The sequence below is a fragment of the Ptychodera flava genome, chromosome 14 (genome assembly GCF_041260155.1).
Source record: "Ptychodera flava strain L36383 chromosome 14, AS_Pfla_20210202, whole genome shotgun sequence".
Classification (NCBI taxonomy): Eukaryota; Metazoa; Hemichordata; class Enteropneusta; family Ptychoderidae; genus Ptychodera; species Ptychodera flava.
Window position 1 is genome coordinate 20257374 of NC_091941.1, and position 7795 is coordinate 20265168.

Consider the following 7795-nt stretch of genomic DNA (forward strand, 5'->3'; position numbering starts at 1 on the left):
AATCATGGAGCTGGCCATAGTCCACTGTCAGATCATGAACCAATCATCTTTCAGACTTCTGACATGGATGTTATAGAAATACCCCGGAGAAATACGTAAAAGTTACTATGTCTGTCCCCCACTTAGAGGACAACCTCTATATGTCTGTTAGTCAAGACTATTGGCTGACATCCATTCATGTTCCAACTAGCTGGTCTAACCTCCTGGGGGGTCACTTCCATGATTATACAGGTTATTGACCTCTAATTTTAAGTCCCGTGTTTGTGGACAAGAGCCCTCTAGTGTTGGTAATTCCCCTTTCAGTTTTTTTTTTGGTTTATCCTGACAGGAAATAAAAAAAACTGAACATGCATGAAAAAGTGCAGTCTGATCATATGTGTTCTAGCTGTTACAACTAATTCTCCAAAAATTTTCACCTACTTTTTTTTAAATGAACATTTCATCATACCTCTCAGGAGGAAATCATCAATGTAGAACTAATACAGTAAACTACAAATATGAAATGTACACTTTTTCAAAACTTTGAGCTTATGAGAACGAAGTCTATATCAAAGTATGGGGTCAAATTATCTCTCAATGAATAAAAACTTCGTGTGATCAAGGATACATACATCACACATGTAGACTTGATTTTGTTTATATCTTTCCACAGTTACACGCATATAAATTACAAAACATATATTTTTGGTCGCAGGTTGTTTTCACGTAACTGAATCTAAAGGTGTAAGCTTTCACTTACGATTGAAATAATTTCTTAGCTACCTGATTGTTTAATTAGCCTAGAAAATGATGATTGAGTCTCGAACAGATAGATCAGTTTAAGGATGACTTTGATCATTAAGAATGATGAACACTGAAAGAAAAAAACTAAAAGTAACAAATAACAAGTACTGTGCAACTTCTCTGTGTGAGTGTCTGTGGCAAAATGTAATATGGGTGAAATTGTCTTTTTGAAAGTGAGTTAACTATTTTGTCCCCTTTATAAAATAAACCCCAGTCAATTTTTCTCAGATTTTTGCCAAAATTTTGAGAAAAAACCTTAGCCAAATGAAATGTGATGTCCATTTGGTCCAAAATTATCAAAAAATGACACAAAATTCATAAAAATTGGTAAAATTTTGCACTAAAATTTTGGCAGGGAGAAATTACAGCGCTCAAAGGGTTAATCAAGACAACTAATATTTTGGCTTTGTAAATTTGGATTCACAGTACTGATTCATGGGCCTGTGAAATACAGGTGGCAAACGCATTTTGTTCCCAACTGGATATCCTGAATGAATGTAATATTTTTTTATTTCATCTTTCTGCTAAATAAATGTCCAATATTTGGCATCAGGACAATGAACTGTTGGAAATTTCCCACCCATCATTATTTGGCTTTAGGTTTAAGGGTTGTCTGGAACCTCCCTGCTGTTTTGGTATGATTTGCTACACAGAACTATACAAAAATCACTGAGAGCAGGGATATGGGTGAATGTTCCAGTGAGTATAGCTGTACTAGATCACATTGACTTTTGTATTAAGATCCCTTGTATAGTATATGATGACAGTTACCACCATACAGACATGTTTGGAGCAAGGGTACGTGTTGACCAGACACTTACCAAGCTAGGCGGCATATGTTGGAGAGGGATAACCAATACATTTATAAAGGAGACAAACACAGAACAAACAAAATTTGACACTTCACTATCTCTATATCTGATCTATAATCATGCACATCTGTGTATGGTAAAATAAATAACACTATACTGCTTTGGAAAGCTTTCTAGATCATCTCATTTCATTTTCTTCTTCTGCGACAGAGGCCTAAGACCAGGTAAGTGAAAACTTTCATTGCATCAATGCCGCCATATTTTTATTGCTCTTGATGCATGACAATTTTGCATCATGGATCCCCACTGTAAACATTCAAAGCCAGAAACAGACATGTGATATCTGAAAGAAAGTTTTTTATTAGAAAATACTAGTATTGATGATTGTCAAGGATACATATACCAAAAGACATCCAAATACTGTCAGTAATTTCTCTAGTTTATAGGCACAGTTGTTCCACTGAAATATCTTTCAGTCTGGACTCTACAGTAACTTTAATCCTCAACGGACAATTTCCCCACGAACATTTTTTGAAGATTTTCAATTCTAACATATATGAGCTTCATCTATGCACTTTTCGATATCACCAGAATAGCATTTACATATACTTTTCAGAAAACATTTTGGACAGAGAAAATATGAGAAGCTAGGCAGTCTCATACGCAGCAAGAAACCAATGGAGTAAATCTCTTTTGCAAAAGTTTTACATTTTAAAAGAAGAACAATGATATTTAAAAACAATGACTTGAAGATGGTTACATTTCAGGAAGGCAACAAAACTTTAAAGTTTTCCAACCATTAAAAATGTAAACAGTGACTTGCTGCTGTTGTAAACTTCACAGCATGCTATGGTAATTTCAATAAGTTTCATACAGGTACTTCGAAAAACAGAAAGGTCAGCAAAGTTAAAAATTTAACGCCACATAAAGTTGGTTGTGTATTCTCAGCTCTGATTGATTCAACTCATTCATACAATCTATGTCACCCATCTCCCAATGTATTGTCTAGCAAAGTACATTTAGAACACACAATGCTGATGCTGAAAAAAAAACATAAGTATCTCATGTGGCTGGACATAGAGGGTGCACTTCCCAGAAATTCACAACAAACCATATTCATGATATATAAAAAAATACTGACAACCTGTGGCAACCAATCAGGCTGGTTTGGCAAGATATATTGGTCTTTGACCAGCTACGGTCTGCACAAAGAAATGTTTGGCAGCCATTACGTGTAATGGGACGATGGCATATGTCGGTACGCCTGACAACTGTCAACTTGAAGATAGGATGCATGAGAGGTATATAGATAAATGACTCAGTACCGTTTTATTTGTACATTCATTACAAAGATCAGTTTACATTATCTAGAAGATAATATTCACATGCCTTAACAAATAAAACAGACAATATGTCAGTTGTGGGTGCAATACTCTCAACCTATGACTTTTGAACCCATACCTTGCTTTAAATTTGTTTACATCTTGTTTGAAACACAAGTACAATACCACAATGCCTCGCCTGGCACGTCAGATATGCAGCAATGTATGATGGGTAAAATTGCATCATATGCAATCAGACCTTTCAACCTGGGTGGGCTGACTGGTATTAGTGCTGAATAATTCATGGGAATTCGTTGTAAGCTGTCTGAGTAAAGTGCAACAGCACTGTTTCAAATTGACCCGGTGTCCCCTGACATGCATAAATACACAGTACACCTGCTGTGAACTCACTGGACATACCTCTGACAGGAACCAAACTTTAAAATAATAGACAGAAATATACAAAAGCTTTAATAGTACCTTTTATGAATTAAAACAGCTCAATTTAATTTAAACTGCTTGAGCTGAATATGACATTTGTCAAAAGAAAACAAAGTTAAAGCAGTTATATAATAAGAACGCCACATCTAAAGATTCTCACAAATTGCAGAAAAAAACCATGTCATTTATCATTACAAGACTGCAATAATACCCAAAGTGGCCGTGCAAGGCGCATATGTGGTGTTTGCTTCAACACTAAAGTGTGTGGCACATAACCTGGAACCAAGGCTGTCACGATGAACAAAAATAACGTGAACTGAATTAAATACTGTCATATGGCGACAGAGCTGCCCACTGCGTGGTCACCTACAAACTGCAGTGTCTTTTATTATTCATGACATAAGTTGGTACATTTGGGCACTGAAATGGAAATAAATTGCTATCCTGACATCGAGAGATTTAATAGAATTACAAACACCTTCAGTCTAGAGCCAGATGATGCCCACACTGATCTAGCTAAGAGTCCCATGGTCTCATGAGAGATTAACAAAAAATCCAACAAAGACATGAATAAAAGATGGAAAGTTTCCCATGTTACATTGGCTGAGATCTTTTTTAAAACTCTGCAATGCAGAAAGCTTTTTTAAAACTTGGAACAAAAATTTGGCACCATTTCCTTTCTCCTTCCGTTTTACTGAAAAATCCATCAATAATACATTGAAGGCTGTTTTTTTTGAGATTCAGGATTAGACACTCAGCTAATATGTCTGACAGAAATTACTCTAACAGTTATTTGATAAAATTCTCTTCAGGAACCTTAAGTTCAAAATTTCATCAGACGTACCTTTCTGAATTTCTTAACCTCTTGACTAACATTGCTAATTTTATCCCACACTACCACAGATAATTGTGAACACTATAACACATGATCTTGACCTCAGATGACTTTTGTGACACTCAAGGTAAATAGTAATTCAATACGGCCCCGCAGATTTCCTGAACTCAGGCTTAGTCAGCGGCTGAAACAACCTGTTCCACTATTGAAACATTGTACAGCTCGCAAACTTTTGTAAATCCAATTTATCTTTTTATCTGTCGGTTTAATGACTGTCAATTTAACAATATTCATTTTATGTATGCAATACATATTCAAGAAGGCATCTTTAAATAATTATTTAAATCAGCCTTCTACATCTGGTTTACTATCTGGTTTTTTAGTTGAACCAATAAAAACATTCTTTCATGGAGGACATGTCAGGCCTTTGCTTTTTAGTACAAACATTTCTAATTTTCAAATATTACTGTTCTTACTCATGCTGACTCTTGCAGTCCACTTGTTCATCTAATTTCTTGTGCATTCTTTACTGTATATGCATGTATAATGCACAAGGGCTACCATAACTGTTGAGTGTTGTATTAAATCTGCATTTTTAAACTGCCAAGTTTTAGGAAAGTAAGTGTTGTTTTGGCAAATAAATTCCTTTCTAAAAAAGTTACATACATGCAGAAAGGATGACAGAGCAAGCAACAAAACAATACTTGAAAAATCTAGACTGGATAATATTTATCACACCAGTATACTGATGGTACAAATACAGCTATCTGATTGGTCGAGACATGAAAATAACCGTGCTATATTCTTGATATAGTATAGCTGAAACATGAGCACTCTCAGCTAGAAAAAAAATTCCAAGTTTGATGTTTCACGCCAGAATTTCAATATATTGTTATGATATAATAGCAATAAACAACCTTAGCAAAGGTATATCACTCTGTTCAGACCAGTTCACTCTATCTATTCTCTCGCTATCGCTTGTGCATGTACGTCATGAATTTGTCAAAATCTCGTGGTATATCCATCGCTGAGGTGGTTTATTGCTTATACATAAAATACAGAATATGTGTACAAAGTTCACAAGAAAATTACAATAATATATCTACCGTTAAAGGAAACTACCAATAGGCCAATAGCTGCTGTAGCCACAGACACTGTGATTGTCAACAGCACTTGATAAATATTTTTTTATAATAAATGAAAGCTAAATAAAACCAATATATAAATTGCTAAAATATAAATAGATAACTATATGCAAATTTTTTCTATTGTGATAGTCACAAACTCATCTATGTACTCCATCTGTACACATTTCTTAAAGTTCAAGCATGAAACATGCCTGAACTTTAACCTTGTGACTTCAAGATAACTAAAACCAAAATAGACAGCTGCGCATGTACTTTATAAGTTGACAAATATACATAGTTTGAAAAATAGCTATGCCTCTCTGTATGTATTTATACATCCCGACAAAACAAAATTCCCATGTACTTTTTTGGAAATATTACTTCTGTAATGCTTATCGTGCAGCACCTGATTTTAACTAGTCAAAAATACAATTTGGAAAATAACACCTTAGCGTATATCCTAATGCCTGACATCTTCTAACATGCAGTGTGTTCTTGACATTTTCTTGATAACAATGTATTAATCAAATTTTTCCTAGCCTTTGAAAATTAACATGTTTGTTCATCTTTTCTTGTGACTCTTTCTCAAGATAAACTCAAAAATTTCAGAGTATTATAAAATGGATTACCGAACCGAAACAATAAATCATGCAAATATCAACAACTGTCATGCGGAAATGAAACCTACCATCTTGCAATCTTGTAAAATTTCAGAATACATGATAGTAAATTTTGTTCTGCCTCGGCCAAGAACGATAAGAAACAAGGATTTTAAGTTCATGATATTGGTGAATATATGATCTCCAGCAGACAGTGGTTGATCAGAATATCATTGGTGTGTAATGCTCAGAATTCAGTTTTACATCAGCTACAACCAACATCTTGCTGATAGGAAAATATTATTAGCACATTGGAATTAGTGCCCAGTCATATTATTGGAAAGACAGTTTTGCCTTCAGTTTCATCCAATTTTGCAGGGCTGTATGTACGTTAGAAGATAAACATTAAACCAAAGAGTAAACAGTACAGGCGCCATCGAGATGCAGCAATACTGGGAGTAATTTAACCGCTAAAATTTCTGCCTCTGCATTTGGAAGACAAGGTTAGACAATCTCCTGGAGTGAAATTCTGTGCCATTTACAATTTATCAGGAACACTGCGATTCTTATGATGTTTTGCAAGGAAAACATCTGGAATTATCTACATATTACCAACAAGGCACATTTTGATGTGGGAATTGGTAAATTTTAACAGCAAAGTGAATTTACTCTGATAACAAAGAGATCCGCATAGAAGAGTGGAAAAAATGCTCATTCTATAAGAAAGATGCCCCATTTCTCTTGGACTAGGAAGTTAGAATTCACTTGAAATCAAATGTATTTCTCTTGAACTACCAATTTACAAAAATTTCATAGGAACAAGGAAGTCATTACAGTTGCGTTTGAACAAATCACATGCAACAGCTATATACAAAGCACCCTTAAAGGAAAATTCCATCTCTAAAGTCAAATACAGTTTAATACAAGATGATCCCATTTTCAATGGGAGCTACAGAACAAGGCTGTCTCAGAGCCTGGAAGTAATATCTGCACTGGAATTCTATATCCTTGGTCTTTTGTTAGCATTTTAACCTCCTAGTAATCATGATTAATTTCAGTGAATGTGCCCGGCAGTGATTTATGTACTAAATATGGAATATTATGTACATAAATTGCCTTCCATTACATGTTACACATTAGCATCAATCACACCGCGACTAAAATCGGAAGGACTAACTGGGGAAAGAAAACCGATGAAATATGATTTCCTGACGGGTTTTGATAGGATTACATCCTTAAATTGAAAAGCAGATTTGAACAGGAACTAAGATAAGTTCAGTATAAAAAACTTATTGAAATTACTATAAGACTCATACACAATGCCCTCTCGTCAATCCTCAATAATGCCAAAGAAGTTCAAATTTGTATTGATTATTTAGCAGTTCCTGTACATCATTGATATAAGTACACATTCAGTGAAGCTTGAAGGGTAGTAAACAAATTAAGCTATTTAGAAATGAAAATATGCAATTTTGCAAACAAAAGGTACTTTTGCCTTGTTAGCTGGGGAAGCTAGGGCAGCTTTTCACATTCCTGCCTAAATGTTCATTCCATCTGAAATACCTTAGAATTGTATATTTACACATAACATCACCTTTGGTCACAGTTTGGCACAATTTGCTTCCCTCTAGTAGCTGCCCTTACAGGTTAAATCAACCAGGAAGACATGTCAGAAATTATTATCTAAATTTGTTTGCAGGTTTGACATCTTTACCAGGCAGTTCACAGAGTGCAGGGATGGCAATATTACGGAGTTGTGTTCATTGTCTGGGTTAATTCTTTGAGATATCACTTCTTTTTAGCACAGTTGTTGACTTGTTATCTCAGTTACTGAAAGAAAATGAAAACTTTCTCAATGCTTTATGGCCTCAGCTGC